Source organism: Oryctolagus cuniculus, chromosome 1 (genome assembly GCF_964237555.1).
Source record: "Oryctolagus cuniculus chromosome 1, mOryCun1.1, whole genome shotgun sequence".
NCBI lineage: Eukaryota > Metazoa > Chordata > Mammalia > Lagomorpha > Leporidae > Oryctolagus > Oryctolagus cuniculus.
The window spans coordinates 35,980,826-36,008,383 of NC_091432.1; the positions used below are offsets into that span (position 1 = coordinate 35,980,826).

The following is a 27,558-nucleotide window of genomic DNA, read 5'->3' on the forward strand; positions in this document are numbered from 1 at the left end:
GGAGTGGGATGACTGGGTCATATGGTGGTCTATATTCAGATTTTTGAGATATTTCCATACTGTTTTCCATAGTTGCTTTACCAGTTTACAATCCCACCAACAATGGGTTAGGGCACCTTTTCCCCACATCCTCTATAGCATTTGTTGTTTGTTGATTTCTGTATGAAGGCCACTGTAACTAGGGTGAGGTGAAACCTCATTGTGGTTTTGATTTGCATTTGCCTGACAGCTAGAGATCCTGAACATTTTTTTCATGTATCTGTTGGCCATTTTGATTTCCTCTTTTGAAAAATACCTGTTAAAGACCTTGGCTTATCTTTTAACTGGGTTGTTTGTTTTGTTACTGTGGAGTTTCTTGATCTCTTTGTAGATTCTGGTTTTAATCCTTTACCAATTGTGTAGTTTGCAACTAATTTTTCCCATTCTGTTGGTTGCCTCTTCACTTTCCTGACTGTTTCTTTTGCTGTACAGAAGCTTCTCAATTTGAGGTAATCCGATTTGTTCATTTTGGCTTTGACTACTTGTGCCTCTGGGGTCTTTTCCAGGAATTCTTTGCCTGTGCCAATGTCTTTAAGGGTTTCTCCAATGCTCTTGATTAATTTGATGGTGTCATGGCATAGATTTAGATCTTTAATCTATGTTGAGTGGACTTTTGTGTAGGGTGTAAGGTAGGGATCTTGCTTTGTACTTCTGCATGTGATTTTGTACTTCTGCATTTCCCAGCAGCATTTGTTAAGAAACAATCCCTGTTCCAGGGGTTGTTTTTAGCTACTTTGTTGAATGTAAGTTTGTTGTAGATGTTTGGATTGGTTTCTGGGATTTCAATTCTGTTCCATTGGTCTATCCATCTGGTTTTGTACCAATAACTGGCTGTTTTGATTATAACTGCCCTTGAAGTCTGGTATTGTGATGCCTCCGGCTTTGTTTTTGTTGTGTAAGATTGTTTTAGCTATTCAAGGTCTCCTGTTCCTCCATATGAATTTCAGCATCATTTTTTCTAGATCTGAGAAGAATGTATTTGACATTTTGATTGGTATAGCATCGACTCTGTAAATTGCTTTTGGAAGATTGGACATTTTGATGATATTGATTCTTCCAAACCATGAACATGGAAGATTTTCTCATTTTTTTGTATATTCTTCTATTTCTTTTTAAAAATATTTTGTAATTCTCATTGTAGAGATCTTTGACATCCTTGGTTAAATTTATTCCAAGGTACTTGATTGTTTTTGTGGCTTTTGTGAATGAGATTGATCTTAGAAGTTCTTTCTCAGTCATGGCATTGCCTGGGTTTGCAAAGGCTGTTGATTTCTGTGTATTGACTTTATATCCTGCTACTTTACCAAACTCTTCTATGAGTTCCAATAGTCTCTTAATAGAGTTCTTTGGATCCCCTATATATAGAATCATGTCATCTGCAAATAGGGATAGCCTGACTTCCTCCTTCCCAGTTTGTATCCCTTTGATTTCTTTTTCTTTCCTAATGGCTCTGGCTAAAACTTCCAGGACTATATTGAATAACAATGGTGAGAGTAGGCTTCCCTGTCTAGTGCCAGATTTCAGTGGAAAAGTCTCCAACTTTTCCCCGTTCAATATGATGCTAGCAATGAGTTTGTCATAAATTGCCTGGATTGTGTTGAGGAATGTTTCTTCTTTTTTTTTTTTTTTTTTTTTTTTTTTTTTTTTTTTTTTTTACAGGCAGAGTGGACAGTGAGAGAGAGAGACAGAGAGAAAGGTCTTCCTTTTGCCGTTGGTTCACCCTCCAATGGCCGCCGCGGCCGGCGCGCTGCGGCCAGCGCACCGCGCTGATCCGATGGCAGGAGCCAGGAGCCAGGTGCTTTTCCTGGTCTCCCATGGGGTGCAGGGCCCAAGCACCTGGGCCATCCTCCACTGCACTCCCTGGCCACAGCAGAGAGCTGGCCTGGAAGAGGGGCAACCGGGACAGAATCCGGCGCCCCAACCGGGACTAGAACCCGGTGTGCCGGCGCCGCTAGGCGGAGGATTAGCCTAGTGAGCCGCGGCGCCGGCCCAGGAATGTTTCTTCTAAACCCAATTTGCTTAGAGTGTTCATCATGAAAGGGTGTTCTGTTTTGTCAAATGCTTTCTCTGCATCTATTGAGATAATCATATAGTTTTTGTTCCTCAATCTGTTAATGTGATGTATTACATTGATTGATTTTCATATGTTGAACCGTCTCTGCATACCAGGGTTAAATCCCACTTGGTCCAGGTGAATGAACTTTATGATGTGTAGTTGGATTCGGTTGGCCAGGATTTTGTTGAGTATTTTTGCATCTATGTTCATCAGGGAGATAGATCTATAGTTTTCTTTACATGTTGTGTTTTTTCCAGGTTTAGGAATTAAGGTGATATTAGCTTCATAGAAAGAATTTGGGCGGGGCTGGCGCCGTGGCTCACTTGGTTAATCCTCTGCCTGTGGCACTGGCATCCCATATGGGCACCGGGTTCTAGTTCCGGTTGCTCCTCCTGCAGTCCAGCTCTCTGCTGTGGCCTGGGAGGGCAGTGGAGGATAGTCCAAGTGCTTGGGCCTCTGCACCTGCATGGGAGACCAGGAAGAAGCACCTGGCTCCTGGCTTTGGATCAGTGCAGCGCTGGCCGTAGTGGCCATTTGGGGAGTGAACCAATGGAAGGAAGACCTTTCTCTCTGTCTCTCTCACTGTCTATAACTCTACCTGTCAAATAAAAAAATTAAAAATTAAAAAAATAGAAAAGAAATAAAAAAGAATTTGGGAGGAATCCCTCCCTTTTAATTGTTTTGAATAATTTGAGAAGAACTGGGGTTAGTTCTTCTTAAATGTCTGGTAGAATTCAGCAGTGAAGCTGTCCAGTCCTGGGCTCTTCTTTGTTGGGAGGGCGTTGATTACTGATTCAATTTCTATCATGGTTATGTGTCTGTTTAGGTTTTCTGTGTCTTCATGGCTCAATTTAGGTAGGCTATATGAGTCCAGGAATTTATTCATTTCTTCTAGGTTTCCCAGTTTGTTGTCTATAGCTCTTTGTAGTGGTTTCTGATGATTCTTTTTATTTCTGTTGTGTCTGTTGTTACATTTCCATTACCATCTCTAATTTTATTGATTTGAGCCTTCTCTCTCCTTTTTTAGGCCAATGGTGTGTCAATTTTGTTTATTTTTCCAAATAACAAGCTCTTCATTTTGCTGGTCTTTTGTATTGCTTTTTTGGTCTCAATTTTGTTGATTTCTTCTCTAGTTTTAACTATTTCTTTTCTTCTACTGGGTTTGGATTTGGTTTGCTGCTGTTTTTCTAAATTCTTGAGGTGCATAGAGAGTTCATTTATTTGGTGCCTTTCCAACTTCTTGATGTAGGCACCAATTGCTATAAACTTTCCTCTTAGCACTGCTTTTGCTATATCCCACAAATTTTGATTAATTGTATTGTCATTTTCATTTGTTTCTAGAAATTTTTTGATTTCTCTTTTGATTTCTTCTATGACCCATTCTATGCTCATTCTGAATCATGTTCATTCTCCGTGTGTTTGCATATGATGTAGAGATTCTTGAATTATTGATTTCCAGCTTCATTGATTTGTGGGCAGAGAAGATGCAAGGTATGATTTCAATTTTTTTTGAATTTGATGAGACTTCCTTTATGGCATAGCATATGGTCAGTCCTAGAGAAAGTTCCATACACTGGGGAGAAATATGTGTACTCTGTGGCTTTGGGATGGAAGGCTCTGTATATACCTGCTAAGTCTATTTGGTCTATTGTATCAATTAGCTCATTTGCTTCCTTGTTGGTTTTCTGTCTGGTTGATCTGTCCATTGCTGAAAGTGGGGTATTGAAGTCCCCTGTTACTATTGTATTTGAGTCTATATCTCCCTTTAAATCTCTTAATAATTCTTTCAAATAGCCAGGATCCTAATAGCAGACGATATAGACTTGAACACAAAAACTATTAAAAGAGACAAAGAAGGACACTATATATAATCAATTCAACATGAAGATGTAACTATTATACATGTGTATGCACCTAAGACTTGATTATTTTTTACAGCCCTTTTCACTTCTCTTGAAGAACAGTGCTTTTTCTACTTACTGTTTAATTCTTCATTTAGAGGAGGGTTAAGCTTGTGATTATAAAGAAAATTGAAAGAATGTCATTTTAGCAAAAGAAAAATAAGAAAAAAAGAGGGTATGGTGGGATGTTATCACTCTGCCCTTAAAACTGTATAAATTAAATACATGAAATTTATTCCCTTTAGTAAATTTTAAAGGTAACTAGATTTTTAAAAGGTGTTGTTTCACTGTCTTTAGACTTTAGTTGTTTTTTTAAATATTTCTTTGACAAATAAAAACATAGGGAACAGTTTTTATTGCATACCAGGTTATAGTTATATAGAAGTAAGAAGGTCTTAGATTCTCCTGCACAGTAGGGTAACTATAGATAATGTTAATTTGCTGCATAATTCTGTGTTTTAAAAACACTAGAAGGAAAAATATATAAGTATATATCTACATATTATATATATACACATATACACACATTGTGGAATGGCTAATTTGAGCTAATTAACATACATTTCTTCATATGCTGGTTATTTTTGTGGTGAGATCATTGCTCTTGTCCTGACGATTGATGTACAATGTAATACTTTATCCATTTTAGTATTTTTTTTTGTTCGAGTACCATTGGTTGAACTCTGTAATTAACACACAATTATTCTTAGGTGTTTAAATTTTAACTGAAAAGTGATCCCTGTTAGGAATTTGGAAAACATTATGCTGAGTGAAATAAGCCAATCCCAAAGGGACAAATACCACTTGTTCTCCCTTTAGGTGACAACTAACTGAGCACCAAAAGGAAACCTGTTAAAGTGAAATGAACACGGCCGGTGCCATGGCTCACTAGGCTAATCCTCCGCCTGCGGCGCCAGCACACCGGATTCTAGTCCCGGTCGGGGCACCGGATTCTGTCCCGGTTGCCTCTCTTCCAGGCCAGCTCTCTGCTGTGGCCCGGGAGTGCAGTGGAGGATGGCCCAAGTGCTTGGGCCCTGCACCCCAGGGGAGACCAGGATAAGTACCTGGCTCCTGCCATGGGATCAGCGCGGTGCGCCGGCTGCAGCGCGCCGGCCGTGGCGGCCATTGGAGGGTGAACCAACGGCAAAGGAAGACCTTTCTCTCTGTCTCTCTCTCTCACTGTCCACTCTGCCTGTCAAAAAAAAAAAAAAAAAAAAAAAAAAAAAGTGAAATGAACACTGTGAGAAACGGTAACTTCAGCCCTCACCCTGACTGTTGATGAGCAACTTAATATGCTATCCCTCTTAGTATTTTTTGTTTGTTTGTTCTACTTAATACTTTTGGTTGAATACTGTAATCAATACACAATTCTTCTTAAGTGCTGAAACTTAACTGAAAAGTGATTGCTGTTAAATATAAGAGTGGGGATAAGAGAGGGAAGAGATGTGCAGTTCGGGACATGCTCAAGCTGACTTACCTCAAACGGTAGAGTTAGAAACATACCAGGGGATTCCAATTCAATCCCATCAAGGTGGCCTGTACCAATGCCATCTCACTAGTCCCAGTGATCAATTTCTGTTCACAATTGATCATAATGATAGGACTAAGAACCAAAGGGATCACAGAAACAAAAATAGTGTCTGCAAATACTAGCTGATAGAATCAAAAAGGGAGAGAACGATCCAACATGGGAAGTGAGATACACAGCAGACCCATAGAATGGCAGATGTCCTAAACAGCACTCTGGCCTCAGAATCAGCCCTTAAGGCATGCGGATCTGGCTGAAGAGCCCATGAGAGTATTTCAGGCATGGAAAGCCAAGACACTCTGGGGAAAAAAAAAACCTAAATGAAAGATCTCCGCGAATGAGATCCCAGTGGAAAGAATGGGTCATCAAAGAAGGAGGTACCTTTCTCTGAAGGGAGGACAGAACTTCCACTTTGACCATGGCCTTGTCTAAATATGATCAGAGTCGGTGAACTCAGGGGGCTTCCATAGGCTTGGCAGCTCATGACTAGAGCCTAGGGTGATTACTGAGGCCATAAACAAGAGTGTCAATTTGTTAAGTCAACAACAGGAGTCACTGTGCACTTACTCCTCATGTAGGATCTTTGTCCTTAGTGTGCTGTACATTGTGATTTAATGCTATAACTAGTACTCAAACAGTATTTTTCACTTTATGTTTCTGTGTGGGAGCAAACTGTTGAAATCTTTACTTAATGTATGCTAAACTGATCTTCTGTATATAAAGAGAATTGAAAATGAATCTTGATGTGAATGGAAGGGGAGAGGTAGTGGGAAAAGGGAGGGTTGCGGGTGGGAGGGACATTATGGGGGGGAAGCCATTGTATTCCATAAGCTGTACTTTGGAAATTTATATTCATTAAATAAAAGTTAAAAAAATTATTTTTTAAACAATTTTCAAGAAAATAATACCTTGTCATCAACTATAACCATCATGTTGTACAACAAATCTTCCCCTCTGTAAGTGAAAATTTGGATCTTTTTATGAACATTTACCCCAACCAACCAAAACAGCTCCCAGTCCCTGGTAGCCAGCATTTTACTTTCTACTCTATGGGTTCAACTTCATTTTAGATTGCACATACAGGTGAAGTAATGTGATATTTGTCCTCCTGTACTTGTCTTGTTTCACTTGATATAATGTCCTCCAGGTTTATATCTGTTGTAAATTAAAGGATTCCTTCTTTTCAAAGACTGAATAGTATTCTAGTATGTCTACATGCCACATACTATACACCACATTTTTAAAATAAACTTATCTGCTAGGTTGAGTCCATGTCTTAACTATTGTGAGTAATGATGCAGTGAATGTGAGAGGGCACATATCTGTTCAACATACCAATTTCATTTCCTATGAATATATATCCAGTGAGGGATTGCTGGAATCTTATGTGGTTTCAGATCATTTAAGTGCTTGCTCCCTTGAATGTAATGTGATAATTCTTTCCTCTGGCTACCCTAAATTTTTTTCTCTTTATCTTTGTTTTCAGTGATTCAGCTATGATATGTCTATGGTGGACTTTTCTTTGTATTTCATATGCTTGGGGTTTGATATGTTTTTGGAATTTGTAAATTTTTAATTTTCACAAGAATCTTTTTTTTGCCCAGTTATTTCTACTCATTCTGAGACTTCAGTTAAACACATCTAAACTTTTTGATGTTACCCACAAGACCATGAAATTTTATTATTTTTAACATTTTTTTCTTTTTCATTTATTTTGATTAAATAATTTGTTGGTAAATCCATACAGCGTTGTTTCAAAAATTGTAAGATGTATTTTTAGCTACATAACTCCATTATGATGATTTTTAAATTGCCATTTTCTACTGAGACCTGCAATCTTTAATTCATTACAAAAAATCTGTTTTCTTTTATATCCTCCTCTATCTCCCTCTACCCCATAACGCTGACTTTCAAATACATAAGTAAATCTGTTTTGAAAAGTTACAAGCTAGAGATCTGAGTACAGGGTTTTCTAAAACTCATAATATAGAGAGATTTTGTTCCAGAGAAAAGCAACTTTTCAGTAATATTGAGAGAAAAAAAAGATAAAGAAGTAGAAAAAAGTAGATGAACAGAGGGAATCATGTTAGTCTCCTAAACAACCTGGAGCCATGAGAAGGAGAACAGAAATCCTAAGTCAACTTACGTTGCCCATCTTTGTTCTAAGGTAAGCAAAGAAAGGTGAAGAGAAGACCCAGGTGTATCCAGGCTTATGCTCTGCATCTCAGTCACATTCAAGCAGAAGCTGTACAGCAACCTGAGAGAAGAGGGGTGTTTTTGAGCATAAGTCTGAAGTGGTACAGTCAATTATCCCTGCCTTGGGCATGACATGTAGGAAATTAAAGAAACAAAACAAGACATTAAAAAAAAAAAAACAACTAACTTTGTGCCCTACAAGAGAAGGATGGGATTGTTTTCAAGGATAAGTGGACTAAAGAAACCTGATGTTAGGATATGGAAGCTGCAGAGTGTAGGGAATCCATGACCAGAGTCAGTGGTAAAGACCATAGTTATCACCTAGTGGATCCACACTATCCTCAGAGTCCCCTGTAGATCACTCCCACTTCATCGGGTAACAGTGAAGAATGGCCAGAGACACAGCAAGATTCACCAAACCTCAATAAAAGGTTCACAGGAGTAACGCTTGGATTGGAGTCTTTTCCCATCATTATCATATTATCAAAGCTGTTCTCCTATACCACAGTAGGGAGAAGGCAAAGGAAAGAGAAATGGGAAAAAGCAAAAAAGAAAAAAAAAACAGAAAAAAGAAAGAAAAGAAAAGAAAATGAAACCTTAAAGTATTTTTTTTTGATAGAGAATTTTTAAATGGCAAGATACACTGCCTTGTACTGGTTTGGGGCTAGATGTATTATAGCTCAGCTTCTATTTATTAATATGACTTGCAAACCTATCCACTGAAAAGATTTGTGTTGTCTTCCTCACTTGCCTCATCACATTGATCCAACAATTTAAGTGCTCAAACCTATCATGCAAAATATGCAAAAGTATAGGATGTACTTCAAAGGGTATTCTTTGAAGCATAGTTTGTCATGACTGTTGGCTAAAAGTTTTGAAAAAATATCAAAAAGTGTCAGCATAAATAGATATTTATATGTCTATAAAATTCATAATATGTACCCATTTAAAAATAAAGTAATTTATAAGTATGGATATAAAAAGAGCTCCAGAATATATTATATAAATAAAGTAAGGAATAGAGTTTTATTTTTCTTTATAGTATCATACAAAATGTTGTAAATACAGAGTGCTTCTGGGGAGAGTAGGAAGAGATACTTTTATGTTGTTTATATATTTTAATCAGTGTACATATTGATTTTATAAGGAAAACCCAAAATTCATGTCTCAAGCCTCTTCAGCAATGTCCCAATGGGAAGAAAAATAAATGTGGAAATTGAGTATTTAATAAAGCTATTTTTACAATGTTTCCCTCTCACCTTTACTAGCTTTACCTTGACAGTCATTTTTGTATAACTATTGGGGAAAATTAATCCAGGAGGTAAAAAAGTAAAGCATTTTATCTCTACCTTAACACAGATACCAGTGTTTTCTTTCATATCTAGAGTTTTCTATTTCAAAGTCTGAGACAAGGCCTGATTTCAGAAAAGAAGACAGGTAGAATTTATTTATTTATTTTTAAATACGAAAGCCTACAATCTTCTCTGTTACAAAAACCTACAGCAAAGAGATGACAAAATGATTTGTTGAAGGACATCATCCTGAGAAGATAAATAGATTCTAAAATTGTTTTGCCTCAAAAATCAATTCAGTTTTATATGGGCTTCATGGGAGGAAAATCACCTTTGCTGAGGAAAATATTCTTTCTGCCTCTGAGAAGGACCAAACCAGCATCGGAGGGGAGAGAAACTTTTTTTTTTTTTGAAGTGATGACATTTCCCTTCAACAAAGAATGAGTGTTTACAAAGAAACAGGGGAAACAGACTTATTTTTCTCCGCACTGAATTAAAATCTGTTCTCCTGTATTGTTCTCCAAGCTACAAAGCATTACTCACTTAGGTATGTAGGATGGAGAGGCAGAAAGCTGTGTCATCCTGTGCGGACAACCTACTGATGCCCTGATTGATAGAAACAAAAAGTTTGAAGGTGAGAGAGAAATATGAGAGGAATGTGGATAAAGAAAGATCCAATGAACAAATTATCTTGAGTTGAGAATCAGCAGCCCACTGCAGCTTTCTCCTCTGTATTATGTGACCCATGGAAGGAACAATTACCATAGATTTTCTGCATGGAGTACACAGGAGTATAAATATCCTTCCAGCAACTTCTGGGACAAGACTAACTGGAGATATTTGATTTTTCTTTCTTTCTTTTTTTTTCTTTTCTTTTCTTTTCTTTTCTTTTTTTTTTTTTTTTTTTGACAGGCAGAGTGGACAGTGAGAGAGAGACAGAGAGAAAGGTCTTCCTTTTCCGTTGGTTCATCCCCCAATGGCCACTCCAGCCGTTGTGCTGCGGCCAGCACACTGCGCTGATCTGAAGCCAGGAGCAAGGTGCTTCTCCGGGTCTCCCATGGGGTACAGGGCCCAAGCACTTGGGCCATCCTCCACTGCACTCATGGGCCACAGCAGAGAGCTGGACTGGAAGAGGAGCAACCGGGACAGAATCCGGCGCTCCGACTGGGACTAGAACCCGGTGTGCCGGCGCCACAGGTGGAGGATTAGCCTAGTGAGCCGCGGTGCTGGCTGAGATATTTGATTTTCATGGACATCCATAGTAGAACCAGGTCATTCCTTGAGATGAAGAATGACAGGATAGGAAGTAGAGGAAATGGGATTAAAACTATTTGGAGAATTAAAACCTAGCTCAGGTGGTCTGGGAGAAAATAGTGGATTCTTTGAGCCCTCAAATGAGCCGAGGGTTTGATGGAGAAGTGGGAAGGATATTACCATCTATTAACAACTCCAGTTGTCAAAGGATACCCTTGCTTTTTCATTGAATTTTATGAATATCCATATAGGATAGGATAAATAGGAGAGCATGAACTCAGAAACACCTCTTTTGTGTTGTCAGGCCATTGTTAAGCAAGAGAGTTGCTTTTGACCTATGTTTACCTATTCCAAAGCCACTTTCCCCACTACATGAGGACATTTGTCTATTCCACCGAGGTACCTTAAGGAAGTTTATGGCCAACCCATCTTTACCATTTACCATTATAATTTACTGGAATTTCAGGAATATCTTTCCTCTTCTGCCTCTATTCTCCACTAACCAGATATCCCAACTCCAGCATTTAAAATAATTTTTTAAAATTATGCATTTGTTTTCATTTTATTTGACAGACAGAGAGTGAGCTCCCATCTACTGGTTCACTCCCCAAATGCCTAAGCATCCTGGGTTAAGCCATATCAAAGCCTGGAGCCTGGAACTCCATCTAGATCTCCCGTGTTGGTGGCAGTGCCCAAGCACTTCAGTCATCATCAGGTGCCTCCCAGGAAACAGGAATCAACAGTAGAGTCCAGACTGGAACCCAGGTTCTCTGATATGGGATGCGGATGTCTCAAGCAATGGCTTAAACACTGAGCCAAATACCAGCTCCTAAAAATATTTTTTTATCATAACAACCCTGAGAAGTAGCTGTTGTTTTTCAGCATAAAAGATAATTTATAGTCAAATATGATGGCAAAAAATTATTTTTGGTGATATTTACTGAACCAAGGCACTCTGGAATTTTAGGGCTAGAATTGGCTTCTGAGGAGCTGGTGTCATATTGAAGACTAAAAATCCCAGGGAAGAGACTGTTGTGCAATAATTTGAACCTCCGCTAGATGGCACTCTAAAAACCTCTTTGGAAAGTGCTATGGCTTCCTTTGATAAAGCTGTACCTCATATTTCCGCAAATGTGTTACACTCTAGGGATTCCTGGGGCCTACTGCTCCTGAGTGGCTGGCATCCCAGCTTTTGCTCTGAACTCTCTGTTCGATGCATCTATTTTCCATCATTATCGGGAAAGGAATCATGAATGATTTATCAGTATTGAGTCATCACTAAAGAAAATTACCAATGATTGATCTTTTAAAATCTTTACTCCTTGGGAAGTTTGCTTCCCCCATGGAGTATACTCCTCACGAAAACTGCTAAGCTGTCCTGAATACTATCCCTTCTCAACCTATGAGCATACGCCTAACCTGAATTTATTTTGGAGATTGAGTAAGTATCCCAAAGCCAAGAACAGGATATCTATGTAAGGAATAGAAGTGATTCATGTGCTGTATTTTCCAGAGATACACCCTTTGTCAAGGTGCTCTGTTAATTCCAGGGTCACACTGCCAAGTTTTTCAGACGCACAGCTCAATTCAAACCATTGTGGCAATTGCATGTAATCAATGATGACTGTTTTACTAGTTCCCAATCAAGTGTGAAGATGATTTGTATTACTTATTTTCTATTTCCTATGATTTGATATTATCAATAAAATCAGCTGTCTCATCCTTGGAACATAATAAGCAAATTTCCATACTTTGTTCAAATCTCAGCTTAGTTATCACATTTTTGCACATTGTAATGTTTAAAACATATCCATGTTCACTAGTATATGTGAGAGATCATTAGAATAACAACTCCTGTCTTGTTCACCACCGGTTCCTTAGAGTCTGGTTATACCTTATAGTCAGTGGTAAGTAAATAGTTACTGAAATGAATGTGTGTTTTATCCTGTTCTACATAGCTGTCTGGCAAAGTAAGTTTCATTAATGAAGGTCTATGATATATATATACTTGGTACATTCAGTTTTGAAATATACAAGACAGCCTCACAGGGTCAAGGAGATATACATTCTCCTGGTAGAGACAGGGAAATTTTCTCTTAGATTGTATGTTTAAGATCCAAAAAAGAAAAATGCTGAAATTTGTGTTATTTGAACAGAGCATCGAATAAAGGATCGTTTGCTGGATCTACTATATCGCATTTTTGTCTGTTGGGTTCTTGATTACAAATATGATTAGGCAAATGCTTTCTGAATTTTGTTTAAATTACATTTTGATGTCATTCACTTATGAACTCATTACATCAGAACATTTCTTATTTTTGAATATATCATTTAAGGTATCTGCAATAGGGATCAAATGGAGAGTATTGTGAAATGATGTAATAAAAGATCATTGAAGTCCTAGTCAGGCATGCAGACTAGCAATGTAGTTTTCTTTAAGCCACCTGTTTTCTCTGAGCTCCAATTTTCTCATTTGTGAAATGAGGAGATGGGTTTATGTGAGTAGTGTCGCAAGAAGCTTCTGATATGGACATTACTCATCTCTACTATTGACATTCACAACCTTGGATAATCTTGCCTTGAAAGTGGGCTGAATCCAGGGATTTGCTTCTAGTCAACAGAATATAGCAAAGGTAATGGGATGCCATCTTCAATGACAGATTGCAAAAATGGTCGCTTTCTGACTTGCTGGTGCACTTTTCTGCTTGTATCTGCCTAGTCTTGATGAAGCAAACCATCATATTGGAGACACTCACTTGGCAAAGAACTGAGGAAGGCCTCTGGACAACAGGTAGTTAGGAGCCGAGGCCTTCAATCTAAAAGCCCTAAATGACAAAAGCCTGCCACAAAACAAACCAGTAAACTTTTAAGTAGGCCCTTCCTAGTCCAGTCTTCAGATGAGACCTCGGCCCTATCCAACACCTTGAATGCGTCCTTATGAGAGACTCAAAAGCAGAATACCCAGTTAAGTGATGCCTTTGATCACTGACAAACAGAAACTGGGGTAGGGGCCAGAGCTGTGGCGTAGTAGGCTAAGACTCTGCCTGCTGCACAAGCATTCCATATGGATGCAGCTTTTATTCCTGGCTGCTCCTCTTCCAATCCAGCTCTGTACAATGGCCTGGGAAGGCAATGGAAGATGGCCCAAGTCCTTGGGCCTCTGTACCCACATGGAAGACCCAGAAGAAGCTCCTGGCTCCTGGCTTCAGATCGGCTCAGCTCTGGCTGTTGCAGACATTTGAGGACTGAGACAGCCTATGGAAGACCTTTCTCTGTGTCTCTCCCTCTCTCTGTCTCTAACTCTATCTCTCAAATAAATAAATAAAATATTTTTTAAATGGGGTAACATGTGCTATTTTCAGCTTCTAGGTTTTCAGGGAGTTTGCTATACAGCAACAGCTAACTAATATTTTCCTGTCTTTAAAGTTAATGAAATGAAAATATCTGATGATGTGTAGCTATCAGAGGAGGGCAGCAGAATGTAATGATAGATGGAGTCAGAAGAGTTCATTCTTGATGAGTTTGTAGTCAGGTCATTTCAACTGTCTTGAGCCTGAGTTTCTTATTTGTAAAATGAAGATGCTGGAGTGAACAGTCATCAGAGTGTGGTCCCAGAGCAGCAGCAGCGGCATCATTAGGGAACTTACTAACACAAGTTCTCAAGCCTCACCACAGAGCAGTGGAATCAGAAACTCTGAGAGCAGTGCCCAGTCCCTGGTGTATCAACAAGGCCTCCAGGTGATTCTCCAGCCTGCGAAAGCTTGAGAACCACTGGACTGGAAGTTGTCAAAGACTACCAAACAATGATGATAGTAACAACAAATAGTTACTGATCATGGCCCAGGAATTGTAAAAGGACTTTATAGTCATTATCTGATTTAATCCTCATAATATCATTTGAAGTAGATACCTACTATTCTCATTTTTACCAAGACGTTGAATGTATTTGCTTCTCAAGGACAGGAATAATGTTTTATTCACCTTTAAACTCTGTAAACTTGCACACAGGTTTTATCGTTTCTGTGTGTGTGCACATTTTCATCACATTTGATACTCATGTTTGCAGAATGAATACATGAGTGAATGAAAAATTAATTTATGAATAAAAATAATAGCAAAGCACAATGAGATCATGGATGCCAGAGGTTCTGTGCAAGATAGCTAGATGGAAGTCTGGAACAAGTTAGATATTCTCATCGTCTCTCAAATCAGCAATAGGAGGGTGTTGTCAAGTCTGCATACCTTTGAGGCTAGTCTTAATCAGAGTGTGACTTCAGTTTGCAAGTTTTGGCTATGGAAGAATAAGATGACATTTATTTATTTTCTCTGGAGAGTGACTTTGAGAGAGAAATTAATTTATAGAAATAAATTCACATCTCAAGGGCACAAGCAAAGTTGTGAAATGGTATTTCAGATCAGTTAATCAGAGTATGCCCTGTGCCTCCCACCAGAACAGTTAATAGCTACTACCCCTGATTCCTTGGATATTTGAATTATCAGAATTATTTGGGTTTGTCTCTAAATCCTTTCCAGATCTAATCTCTTTGTCAATTAATGGAGAAGATAAAGGGATATTTAATTTTGTCAAACATCTCAAGAAATAAGCATACAGTTAGATCTTACTTTGAGCCCAACGCTATCCTGCTAGTCATTCAGAATTACTGCAATGACCTCCATGGTGTGTGTGTATGTGTGTGCATTTATACATGCCTTTCTTTAATTTTACTTTATTCCTCCATAAAAATGTTAAACACTATTCCAATCTCTAACGCTTTTCCTAAACATTTTTCCCCACATTTATCCTGTAAAGAAGGCGCAGTTACTATTGTGATTTTGCAGATGAGAGAACTGTGGCCCAGTGAGGCTAAAAACATTTTGCTCTAGGTCACAACAGAGTTTGGATTCAAATCCAATTGTCTTATTTTCAATTCAAAGCCTTTAGCTGTTATTCTGAATAATAATCTGACTCAACCAGAATTTAGGACTCTGATTGTGCTCTGTTTTCTAGTGAGTAGAGTCACTGTCTCAGCATAGAGGATAAGTCCATGAACATATAAGTGTGGTTCTCTTACTCTCTTTTCCATGCAGCAGATGTTACATGTTTGTCCCCAAAATACAGTGGTGGTACAGGGATAAGATATCAGTTACAGTAATATCCAGAAAGAGAGAAAATGGAAGGAAAAAAAATCCTCACCACTCAAGTAAATTAGAAATGGCAAATTCCATTTGGTTTCAGGGTCTATGAATAATCTTCTATAAATTCAGGTTGACTTTCTGGATCCAAGGCTCCTACATTTAGAAGTCCTTTATCCTTTTGCATGAAGGATAGACTATGCTTGCAGCACAGTCGTTTCATTAGCCTGTTTTCTGTCTGTCAAATTTTAGGAATCCTACAGCCCTCTTCCATGTCATCTCTTCTTTGTCACTTTCAGCATAAGCTACAAGAATTTTTCTTTTGGTATAAAATTCTCAGAACTTTGTAGGACTCCCATAAATACTTCGAGAGTTCCTTCCATTGGATAAGAGTCTCCTCCCTAGATCTTTCTTGGACGAGTCTGTCAGTATTCATGGGTTCTGTTTACATGCCTGAGGAGATCCATGAGCTTGATGACTAATCTCTCCTAGGATACCTCTGTATGAATGAATCTTCTAATCTTTTGGTCTTTCTGGAGCACTAACTGAAGATCTCCAGCCACATCTATGGCTTTCTCTCCAGAGCAGTCCTCTGTGATAGCAAATCTCCTAATTGTAGCATATACGCAATCAGGAGAAAATGAGAATTTCCTAAATCGTCAAGTCCCAGTTACTTTTCTTCAACTATTCTTTTATTCTTTGGCCAACTTATATCTTTACTTTTGCATTTTACTATAAGCAATGAAACAAAACCACTCTGGACCACTAATGATTTCTTCAAATTCTTCTCAAGTAATCAAGTTCATTATTTACAATTCCACTTTCCCTGTAACTGTAGGGTCACATCTGGTAAGCTTTCTGTCACTATGTTCTGAGGTTCCTTTTTCCTACAGCTCTGACATGTTCTTCATTTCCTTTTGAGTCCTCACCAGGAGTGCCTCCAATGTTCATATTTCCACTAACAGACTTTTTTTTAATGAAGATTTAAGTATTCTGTAAGGTGAAATAGACTTTTCTCTACCACTTCCTTCTGCATCATTAACATCCATATTTTACTGTCTATTCAAGGCAATCTCACCATTCTCTATTACATTCCTCAAAACCTGGTCAGCCACTGCCACTGCTGGATTCCAATGCTAAGCCCACATTTAGTTACTTGGCATTCCACTTCCAGGTACCCCAACCTACATTAGGATTAAACCACAGAAACAAAACTACAGTGAGATATCACTGTATATTGAGTATTATTCCAGGAAATTGGCTTTTGTGACTGTGGGACTGCCTATACAATTCTCAAAACTCTAAGGCATATTGTGGGAAACTTTAACCTGAATCTTCTGAGCAGGAGTGAGGCTGAAGCTAGAGTCCAGAGTTGGAATTTCTACTTTTGGGAGACCTCATCTTTGCTCAGCTTTCCAACAGATTAAATCAGGCCTATCCAGATCATCTCAGATATATGCCCTTTTTAAAATCCAACTGAGTATGGACTTTAGTCACAACTGCAAACATCTTCATAGCAATACACAGATTAGTGCTTGATTGAATAACTGGAGAGTGAATCCTGGTCAAATTGACACAGAAAACTGACCATCACAAGATAGTATGTAAGTTCCCATTTGTCATTGTCCCTTGTTAACAATTTTTCTCTTCTGGTGCTGGTGCGAGATGAATAAATAACTAAATTAAGAAGGAGTGAGTTAATTGGGGAAGCAGAATATGAGCTCAACAAGGCATGGTTATAGGTAGAGGAAACATGAATAGGGAGCCATGTAGAGTTATAAGTAAACATTGCCTTAACTTTAGAACAACTGAGATTGAGTGTGCATATTATGATTAATGTGAAAACTTGTGCCATGAATTTATATTTGAAGTAATGTGTAATAAGAAGTTATACGATGAAAACATTCTACAAGAAAGGTGATTTTGGAAGAGGTAGGCAGGATGGATTGGATAGGGTAAAGGTTGTTAACATTAGCTTGGCATTATGGGGCAGAAACCAAGACAACTGGATAAAGATAAGAATTCATAGGAGAAGTGGCATTTTGAATCAAGAAATGAAAGGAATCCAATGAAATGAACACTCGAGATAATTTCCACGAGTCAAACTTTATGCCAAAAAAATTTATATTGACTATACTCATAACTATTGAATTAGAATTTTTGATATTTGTGTAATCAGGAGTCCACAGATTCTCCTATATTATGTATGAGCTTTCTCATTTTGAGGCAGGCTCATAATGAAGACACATTACAAAGGTAAAAGAAAACATAGTATCATTATTTTTAGCAGACTTCTGCCTGAAGTTCCAGTGCAAAAGTAGGAAGCAAGGGTGAACCACGTGGAAAACCATGTAAAACATTAGGAAATTAGGAATAGCCTATTTATAGCTTAGATACAAAGCAAGTCCAACAGTTTTCTATACTTACTAAGTTCAGCCTAGATAGCGGATCTTCCACTGATGGTGTACATAAACCAATTCAAGGTGTACTGGTGCCGGGGAAAAAGTCATGCTAACTCCATGCTAACTCTCTGGGCAAAAAAAAAAAAAAAAAAAAAAGAAAGAAAGAAAGAAAAAATTATTATAGCCACACAATCAGTAAATATTATTCAGTTTTAGGTTCTGCTCTTGGAAGGTGTGGTCAACTTAATATCCTTGAACTTAACCAGTGCTGCTACTCTTTGGCAGGTCAAGGTTCTTATCTTTTTTCCTGGCTCATCCTTCCCTAAGGGATACACTGTAGAACCATCAGTTTAAACTGGTTAATTGGTAAGTTAGAGGCACCATTGATTCTGAAAGGGAACAAAGGAGAAAGATTCTATGCACAAAATGATAAAGCACACTCAAATTGAATGACTTGTAAGTGGGTGGGGTCTTCTCCAGGAATTCTTCGCCTGTTCCAATATCTTGAAGGGCTTCCCCTATGCTCTCAATTAGTTTCATGGTGTCATGGTGCCCCAGAGGCACGAGTAATCAAAGATAAAATAAACAAATGGGATTACCTCAAATTGAAGTGTTTCTTTACAGCAAAGGAAACAGGAAAGTGAAGAGGCAACCGACAGAATGGGAGACATTATTCGCAAACTACACATCAGATAAAGGGTTAACAACTAGAATCTATAGAAGGATCAAAAAACACCACAAAATCAAAGCAAACAACCCAATAAAAAAATGGGCCAAGGACCTTAACAAACATTTTTCAAAAGAGGAAATCCAAATGGCCAACAGACACATGAAAAAATGCTCAGGATCCCTAGCCATCAGGGAAATGCAGATCAAAACCACAATGAGGTTTCACCTCACTCTGGTTAGATTGGCTTACATACAGAAATCTACCAATAACAGATGCTGGCGAAGATGTGGGGAAAAGGGACACTAATCCACTGTTGGTGGGAATGCAAACTGGTAAAGCCACTATGGAAAACAGTTTGGAGAGTCCTCAGAAACCTGAATATAGCACTACCACAGGACCCAGCCATCCCACTCCTTGGAATTTACCCAAATGGAATTAAAGGGGAGAAAAAAAGAGCCATTTGCACCTCAATATTTGTTGCAGCTCAATTCACAATAGCTAAGACATGGAATCAACCTAAATGTCCATCAATGGATGACTGGATAAAGAAACTATGGGATATGTACTCTATGGAGCACTATACAGCAGTAAAAAACAATGAAATCCGGGCATTTACAACAAAATGGAGGAAGCTGGAAAACATCATGCTGAGTGAAATAAGCCAGTCCAAAAGGGATAAATATCACATGTTCTCCCTGATCGATCACAACTAAACGAGCATCTAAAATGATACCCATTGAAGTGAAATGGACACTATGAGAGACAAGGACATGATCAGCCCTTGTCTAGACTGTTGAGGAACAACTTACTATTTTATTCCTTTTAGTATTTTTGTTGTTGTTGTTGTTGTTGCTCTGTTTGTTCTACATAAGACCACTGGTTGAACTCTGTAATCAATGCACAATCATTCTTAGGCATTTAAAATTAACAGAAAAGTGATCTCTGTTAAACATAAGAGTGGGAATAAGAGAGGGAGGAGATATATAGGTTGACACATGCTCACTCGGACTTACCTCCAATGGTGGAACTAGAAATGTGCCAGGGGATTTCAACTCAGTCTTACCAAGGAGGCAGGTACCAATGCCAGCGCACTTGGTAAAGTGATAAGTATAAATACACAACCGATCAGAAAGATAGGGTATGTGTTGATGAGATTTCACAAATAAGACCAGTGTAAGCAACTAATGAAGGATAGAATTAAAAGGGAGAGAATGATCCTGCGGGGGAAACAGGACACACAGCAGACTCATAGAATGGCAGCACTCCAGCCTCAGAATCAACCCTTGGGACATTCAGATCTGACTAAAAGGTCCATGAGAGTCTCACAGGCATGGAAAGCCATGACACGGTGGCAAAAAAAAAAAAAAAAAAAAAAAAAAAAATCTAAATGAAAGATCCTGGTAAACAAGACCCCAGCAGAAGGAACAGGCCATCAAGGAGAGAGGTGCCTTTCTCTGAAGGGAGGAAGGAACCTCCACTGTGATACGGCTTTGACTAAACAAGTTCAGAGTCGGTGAACTCGAAGGGCTTCCATAGCCTAGACAGCTCATAGCAAGAGTCTCGGGTGATTGCTGACATCATAAATAAGAGTGCCAATTGTTAAATCAACAATGGGAGTCACTGGGTACATGCTCCCCACGTAGGATCTCTGCCCTTAATGTGTTCTACTATGAAACTCAAAAACAACACTACTAGTCGAACAATACCCTATACCTTGTGCGGTTGTGTGAGTGCAGCCTGTTGAAATCCTTGCTTAGTATATACTAAGTTGATCTTCAGTATATGAAGGTAATTGAAAATGAAACTCAGCCGGCGCCACGGCTCACTAGGCTAATCCTCCGCCTTGCAGCGCCGGCACACCGGGTTCTAGTCCCGGTCAGGGCGCTGGATTCTGTCCCAGTTGCCCCTCTTCCAGGCCAGCTCTCTGCTGTAGCCCGGGAGTGCAGTGGAGGATGGCCCAGGTGCTTGGGTCCTGCACCCCATGGGAGACCAGGAGAAGCACCTGGCTCCTGCCATCGGATCAGTGCGGTGCGCCGGCCGCAGCGTGCCGGCCACGGCAGCCATTGGAGGGTGAACCAACGGCAAAAGGAAGACCTTTTTCCCTGTCTCTCTCTCTCTCACTGTCCACTCTGCCTGTCAAAAAAAAAAAAAAAAAAAAAAAAGAAAAGGAAAATGAAACTTGATGAAGGGCGGGATGGGAGAGGGAGTGGAAGAGGGCAGGGCCACGGGAGGGAGGGAGGTTGGGGGGGGGAGCCACAACAATACAAAAGCTGTACTTTGTAAATTCACATTTATTAAATAAAAAAAAAACTATATAACAAACAAACAAAAAGAAACAGGAAAAAAAAAGAACTTAATACTTTACCCTTTTAGTATTTTTTATGTTCTACTTAAAACTATTGGTTGAACTCTGTAATTAATACACAATTACTCTTAGGTATTTAATTAATGCTATAACTAGTACTCAAATAGTATTTTACACTTTGTGTTTCTGTGTGGGTGCAAACTGTTGAAATATTTACTTAATATATGCTAAATTGATCTTCTGTGTATAAAGATAATTGAAAATTAATCTTGATGTGAATGGAAGGGGAGAGGGAGTGGGAGAGGGGAGTGTTGTGGGTGGGAGGGAAGTTATGGGGGGGAGCTATTGTAATCCATAAGCTGTACTTTGAAAATTTATGTTCATTAAATAAAATAAAATATAAATATAAAAAAAAGTAAGTGGGTGGGTAGAGTTTAAAAGAAAACAAAAGACATTAACTGCCTCTTGGACAGAAGGGTTAGCAGGAAAAAGTTGTTACTGGAGCCCAAAGGTGGTGGTTGGTTGCTATGAATTGAATATTTGTGGCCCCCTCACCCCAATTCACATGTTGAGTCCTCAATGTGATATTTGTAGGTGGGAACTTTGGAAAGGAATTAGGTCACGAGTGTAGGGCCCTCGTGAATGAAACTAGAACCTTTGTAAGAGGATGTATGAGGAAGACAATCTCTCTGCCATATGAGGATATAGCAAGAGGGTAGTTGTCTGTGAACCAGGAAGAGGGCCTTCACCAGGAACTAAATTGGTCAGCACCTTGACCTTAGACTCCCCAGTCTTCAAAAGTGGGAGGAATACATTTCTGTTGTTCAACCTACCCAGTTTGTGGATTTTTTTTTATAATAGCCTGAAATAACTATGGAGAGAGCAGCCTGACACAGGTATTACTTTAATTATAGTCAGTCATATTGACTTAGAAGATAAGGCATAGGTGAAATAAAAACTCAGATTTCACTCTTATTTTACCCTTCAATATTTTGTTGATGTCCTCTTTGGCTCAACTCAGCAGGGAAGAAAACCTTCTCATGAGGTTCACATGAGTTAGGCCAGCTGGGCATACCTGGATGGGGAAAGTGGAGCAATGATTTGGAGGGGTAATCAGAAGATTTCAACCTGATGTTTACTGGGAAATCAGTGATGAGTGAGATAATAGGGAGAAAACGACTCTCAGTTCGTAAGAAAAGCAGAACTAATGGTAAATACTGGGATACAAGTTATGGTATATTTACTAATAAAAGGCATAATTTTTGCTACTTTTTAGCTATCAGGTACAATGCTGGATGTCTTCATATATTAGCTCATTTATTCTTCACAATAACTCTAAAAGAATTACTGACATTCTGAGGTATTTACTAGTTCAGGTTCTTTAAACTGGCATTTAATGGCTGCGTATCTATTTTCTTTACCCACACAGTGTTTTAAAATCAGAATTCACACACAAAAATAATTCATCTTTCTAACTTCTCTGAAGAATCAGAGCAAGGTTGCATTTCCTATAAGGTATAACTGAGTGCTAATTTTCATCATTAAATTGGATATGAACTTTGGCACAATCCCCACCACTCTCTATTGCACTATTTTATTATAACTTCCAGATTAGTTCATTTACATTACCCGCCAAGTACTTTATTTTCAACGCTAATCTACTCTATTTTATTTTACAGATTAATAACTTAAGGCATGGAGAAACTGAAGCCTTGTCCAATATTTCACATGTGGATTGTGCCAAAGCTGTCCCTAAAAATTAGGTTGGAGGCTTCTGCATCAAGTTATTTGTTAAACCAAAGCGTAGATTGCCATAATTTTATGAGAACACAAAGCAGCATTATAAAGACATGGAAAAAGATACATACCTCATGAGAACAACAACAACAAAAAGACTAGAAATAAACACCCATAAACTGTATTTGGTCAACTGATTTGCAGTAAATATGCCAAGGTAATTCAATTAGGAAAGGAAGATCTTTTCCACAAATGGTGCTTGAACAACCAGGCTAACCACAGGAAAAAAGGAGCATCTATCCCCGTCTCTCATTATATACACAAATTAATTCATGATGGAGCATAAATGTAAAATCTAAAAGTATAAAGCTTCTGGAAAGAAACGTAGGAGCTAATCTCTTGTAAATATTGCTAAATGTTTCAATTTATAGTATACATCTCATTAGAATTTCAGATTGTTAAGAGAGTCTCTTTGGAAAAATTAACTCATTCGTAAAACTAAGATCAATGAAATTAAACAGATCTGCTAGTCTTTACAATGTCTTTATATCTTTGTGCTTTCTATATAGCAATTCCTTAATAATTACTCTTGAATGCACAGGTAAATGAATATATAATTAAATGGAATATTTCCTATTGTAGGGGAAAAAGAAAACAAGAAAGAAAGAAAAGCAAGAAGCAGGAGGGGACACAAATGCCCCAGCTACAAAACAAGGCAAGTTTATTGGAGAATAGGAGGATTTCTCATATGTGATGATATAGACAGGGTCTGGAATACCTAGTAAAAAGTGTGTAAGAAAATAGAAGAATTTAAGAAAAAAAGAGCAAGAGATGAATAAAAGGTGATGACAGAAGTATTGTTAAGTGGTTAGAATATTCTGAATCTTTCCCAAGGTTCTATTATCAGCTTATTTAATTTGAGTCTATAAAGTTTATTTGGAAACTTCCTAAAAGCCTCTTCTCTTAGTATATTTCTATAAAACTAATAATTCAAGTTGCAGAAACTATTTCTTTGTGCAATTTTAAGTCCTCTCACAGGCTTACTTTATCTCTGTCTATGGCATGCTATAAAAGCTTAAGATTTGTCTCCCCAATGTGAGTCATACTGGGCTCTCTGGCCTTGGCCATCAAACTCTGTTAAGGCAATAGCTCCACACAGCGTTGGTTTAAAACAACCCTATTGTTAAAATATAAAAACTCTGGGCTCAAAAACACCCACAGTCCTTTCTTCTGACTGAATCAATTTGTAAATTACAAAAAAAAAAAAAAAAAACCAAAAAAAAACAACCTAAGTATGAAGTTGAATGCGGTTATTTTTCATTTTCTTTTGCTTCTTGGACTCCAGATCTCTTCACCTGCAAAACAGACATCTGGATTTATAATGATGAAAATAGTCTCTCTTTTCCCCTAAAATATTCATTTTAGCAAATTACTGTGTTCGTGGTTCCTTTACAGCAGGCATTCATTGTTCTGTGTCTCATATAAAGTTAAGAGCAGAGTTCTTTTCGGATTATGCTGTCTTGCTTCTGAAAGGGTGCATTATTGAGAACTTCATTCTTTGTTCTCCTGTTGCTTTGGAAATATACTGTGTTCTTTAATAGACTAAATCTATCATTTCCACTTTTGATCATTTTCTTTCTAAAACAATATCTTATTCTGCTCTAAATTTGCTCTTTCCCTCCTTTCCTTTTTATGTTATCACTCCTGTGTTTATTAGGTCTTGATGATCTTTTCCATGTCCTTTAATGCCCCCAAAATTAACAGACAATCTGAATTTGGACAGCAAGTTCATGATCACCATCTAATCTCCTTTTCAAATTTGTTTCCTTTTTGAGTTACTTCTTTTAGGATGGAAACTTACCTTTGTTCCTTGAAGAAACTGGAATAGCCAAATAAGAGTTTAGCTTCTAGGGTAAAAAGATGTAGAAGCACGAAAGAGCACGCTTGGCAAATATTCTCTACACAGTGTCACAAACAGCTCACATGACGTCTTCCCAACATTGCTCTAAGCTACATTCATGTAAAATATGTCTTATAATGAAGAACTTGGTATAAAACAAACCGTATGCTGTCAACTTTGTCACACTATAGGTCAGGGTGAAGAAAATATGAACTGTATTTGCAAGGATTATGATCCAAAACAGTGATATCTGGCTATCAGAACTTTCTGTGGGGTAGGCTTTTGTATCTGTTGAAGTTGGTGTCTTCTGGGTGAGCTCTTCCATAGAGCTGCTCTTTCTGTTGTCATCTGAGGACTCAGAAGAATTTGGCATTTCATAGAAAATACAGACCACAGCTACAAAGAGCTTGTATAGCAAGTTTGCGAATGAAAAGAGACCAACCAGCCCATACAGCTCTTCCTCCCCCTCGGAAGCTCTCCAGGGGTTGCCTTCCTTATTTAGAATCTGATTGATTTTCCCAAGACATATTTTGGTATTGGTTTTTGATAAAGTGATAAAATTGATTCTTTTTTAAAATCAACTTTTAAGAAAAAAGTACAAGTAGCCTAACATAGACAATTTGGACAACAGATAAGAATAAGCAGAAAAGTTTTATTAATGGATTTTTTTGTGGGTTCCATGCTGTGTAATGCTATACACTTTAGACCCATTTTGCCATTTTGACAAGGCAACTACTATGAGATTTTGTATTATCCATGCCTTACAAATGGGGCTGAAAACATGAATTGAGATGAATAATGGTCAAGTGCAGTGCTGGCTTTAAAAGCAAGTCTGTTGGGGAACCAGGGCAAGTGTTCTTTCTGTTCTGCCTGGGCCTCCATAGAGCTTCATGATCCAAATGGAAGTGTGTGTCCTGACTTGAGCTAAATTGGATGCTGAGAAGTAAGGACAGTTTATTATATGAAGCTCACTTTCTAGTCGTTTCAGCAAGTATGCATTTAATTTCCCTGAATGGAGGGTGATAAGTAAAGTTTTGGAAGATGAACTTTGCACTGTTACGCAGGATGGATGAGGAAAGGGTAAGACCCTGGCTGGGTGGCACTGCTGAGATCCAGGTGTGACTCGAACATGGTTTTTGTTAAGCATTTTGGGATAAAGTTTTCACTTTTTCTTTAGAGGTCACTGCAGTTTCCACAAGGATAATATTGCTTTGAGACATACCATTTTTGAACTGCTTTGGTTCCAATTTCTCTTGTTCCTAATATGTTTTCTGGCCTCGGGGTGACTGCAGGTGAAATACAGTCCCTCGGCCACTTTCCTTTTTTTTAATTCCCTGATCCCAGTCATTCTTTAAGTCTGCTCAGTTCACTAATTAGAACACAAGAGATTCTCTTTTAGCATAGTCTCAGTCCCCAATTCCTTAGCCTGATAAGCCCCTTGCAGTTGGGAATGGAGGTGTTTGGGGAAAGTTAAAAGAGTTTATTTCTATTCTGGCTGAGACCTGGTATTTATCCTGCCTTGGAAACTGTAAAACAGATCTCGGTTCCTTTCCCTGAGTGGCTGGGCCTCCAGCAACCTCTCTGCCTTCCCCAACCACTGTTGCTGGCATCGCAGTAAGGTATCAGTCAGACGCCTTGGGGATCTCACAGCTGTAGCAGCTGACAGTGTTGCCTTCTTGTTTTTGTCCTTCCCAGACTATAATTCAGGATCCCTATTTACCTGCAGAGAATGGTGGCTCATCTGTCAGCTGTCAGCCTGAAGCTATACTTTTTCACTCTCATTCCATTGGTGCTTATTATTTACTGTTCTGTTTAGCAGAGTATTGTATGGAAACTTTGAAGTTTTGCAGAGAAACAGCCAAGTCTTAACAAAATATCGAGGCAGGGGTGTTCTGATGGGGTGGGGTACAGACTTCACACAGCTGTGTCTCAGCCTTATTGATTAGAGCACACCAGCCCAAATGTCTACGTCTTGGAGGAAACTTGGCACATCAGTCCAAATGCCTACATCTTGTGGGAAACTTGAATGTCAAAGTGGATATCATAAATTTCATATAGTATGGTGGTCAAGGTGAACTATACTTTTCCCCTAAAAGCCTCCTTTTTTTTTTCCCCCCACAGGCAGAGTTAAGCAGTGAGAGAGAGAGAGAGAGACAGAGAGAAAGGTCTTCCTTCCGTTGGTTCACCCCCCAAATGGCCACCACGGCCGGCGCTGTGCCGATCTGAAACCAGGAGCCAGGTGCTTCTTCCTGGTCTCCCATACGGGTGCAGGGCCCAAGCACTTGGACCATCCTCCACTGCCCTCCCGGGCCACAGCAGAGAGCTGGACTGGAAGAGGAGCAAACGGGACAGAACCGGCGCCCCAATCGGGACTAGAACCCGGGGTGCCAGTGCTGCAGGTGGAGGATTAGCCAAGTGAACCGCTGTGCCAGCCTGAAAACCCTTGCTTTTTATACCACCATACTGCTGATGTTTTCTTGAGATGGAATTAAACACATGAAAGTAAGGATCAAGGATATTTGAAGTAAAAACCAGTATTCCTTTGAAGAAGATTTGGGAAAGCAAAATATGGCCATTATTTTCTTCTCCGTTTATGAATTGAAGAAACTTACCAGCCTCTGTTTTTTGTAAAAAGTCTTCTTTGTCTCCTTCATGGATTAGTTGCTTCCCTACATCACTATCCTATGGCATCCTTAAAGGTTCATCCTCAAAGTTTGGGAACAAAGGAAAATTCCCTAATTTGTCAAATCCTAGAGATTAAAAACATACCATGGTTGACAATTCCTTGCCCTTTCCATCATGAACTAAGACAGTGAAGTTAGCTCCCTCTAGAGGTGATCACTTGCAAATGTTGTTGAGCAACAATGGGATAGATTGGAAGCTACTCAAATTGGAGCCTGTGAAGGCAGAACCCTCATCCCCAACTCGTTTAGGGGATCCCAGGTGATGTCTGATAACATGAATTCAAGAAAGGGGTAAGCAGAGAGAAGGCATGTAAGACCAAAATAAATGCAAGGTGATATGCACAATCAACTCATTGCCACACGTAAGTAAATAGAATACCACACATAATCCATCCAATTCTAGGGTCAGGTTCCTACCCTTCTATCAATGACTCCCTTCAAAATTTGTCCCAGCGGTATGA

The 27,558-nt window shown here is 38.8% G+C and overlaps 1 long non-coding RNA gene across 3 annotated transcripts in view; it reads left to right on the forward strand.

Moving 5' to 3' along the window:
• The window catches only part of LOC103351141 (uncharacterized), a 94,292-nt gene that overhangs the window by 37,965 nt on the left and 28,769 nt on the right, over positions 1-27,558 (forward strand). For 2 of the 3 annotated variants that reach the window (XR_011387865.1, XR_011387864.1), the window contains 2 exons: positions 22,456-22,730; positions 23,156-23,228. This is a non-coding gene — a long non-coding RNA (uncharacterized lncRNA). The remainder of the gene's footprint in view (positions 1-22,455; positions 22,731-23,155; positions 23,229-27,558) is intronic. The other variant, XR_011387866.1, reaches the window with a different exon arrangement.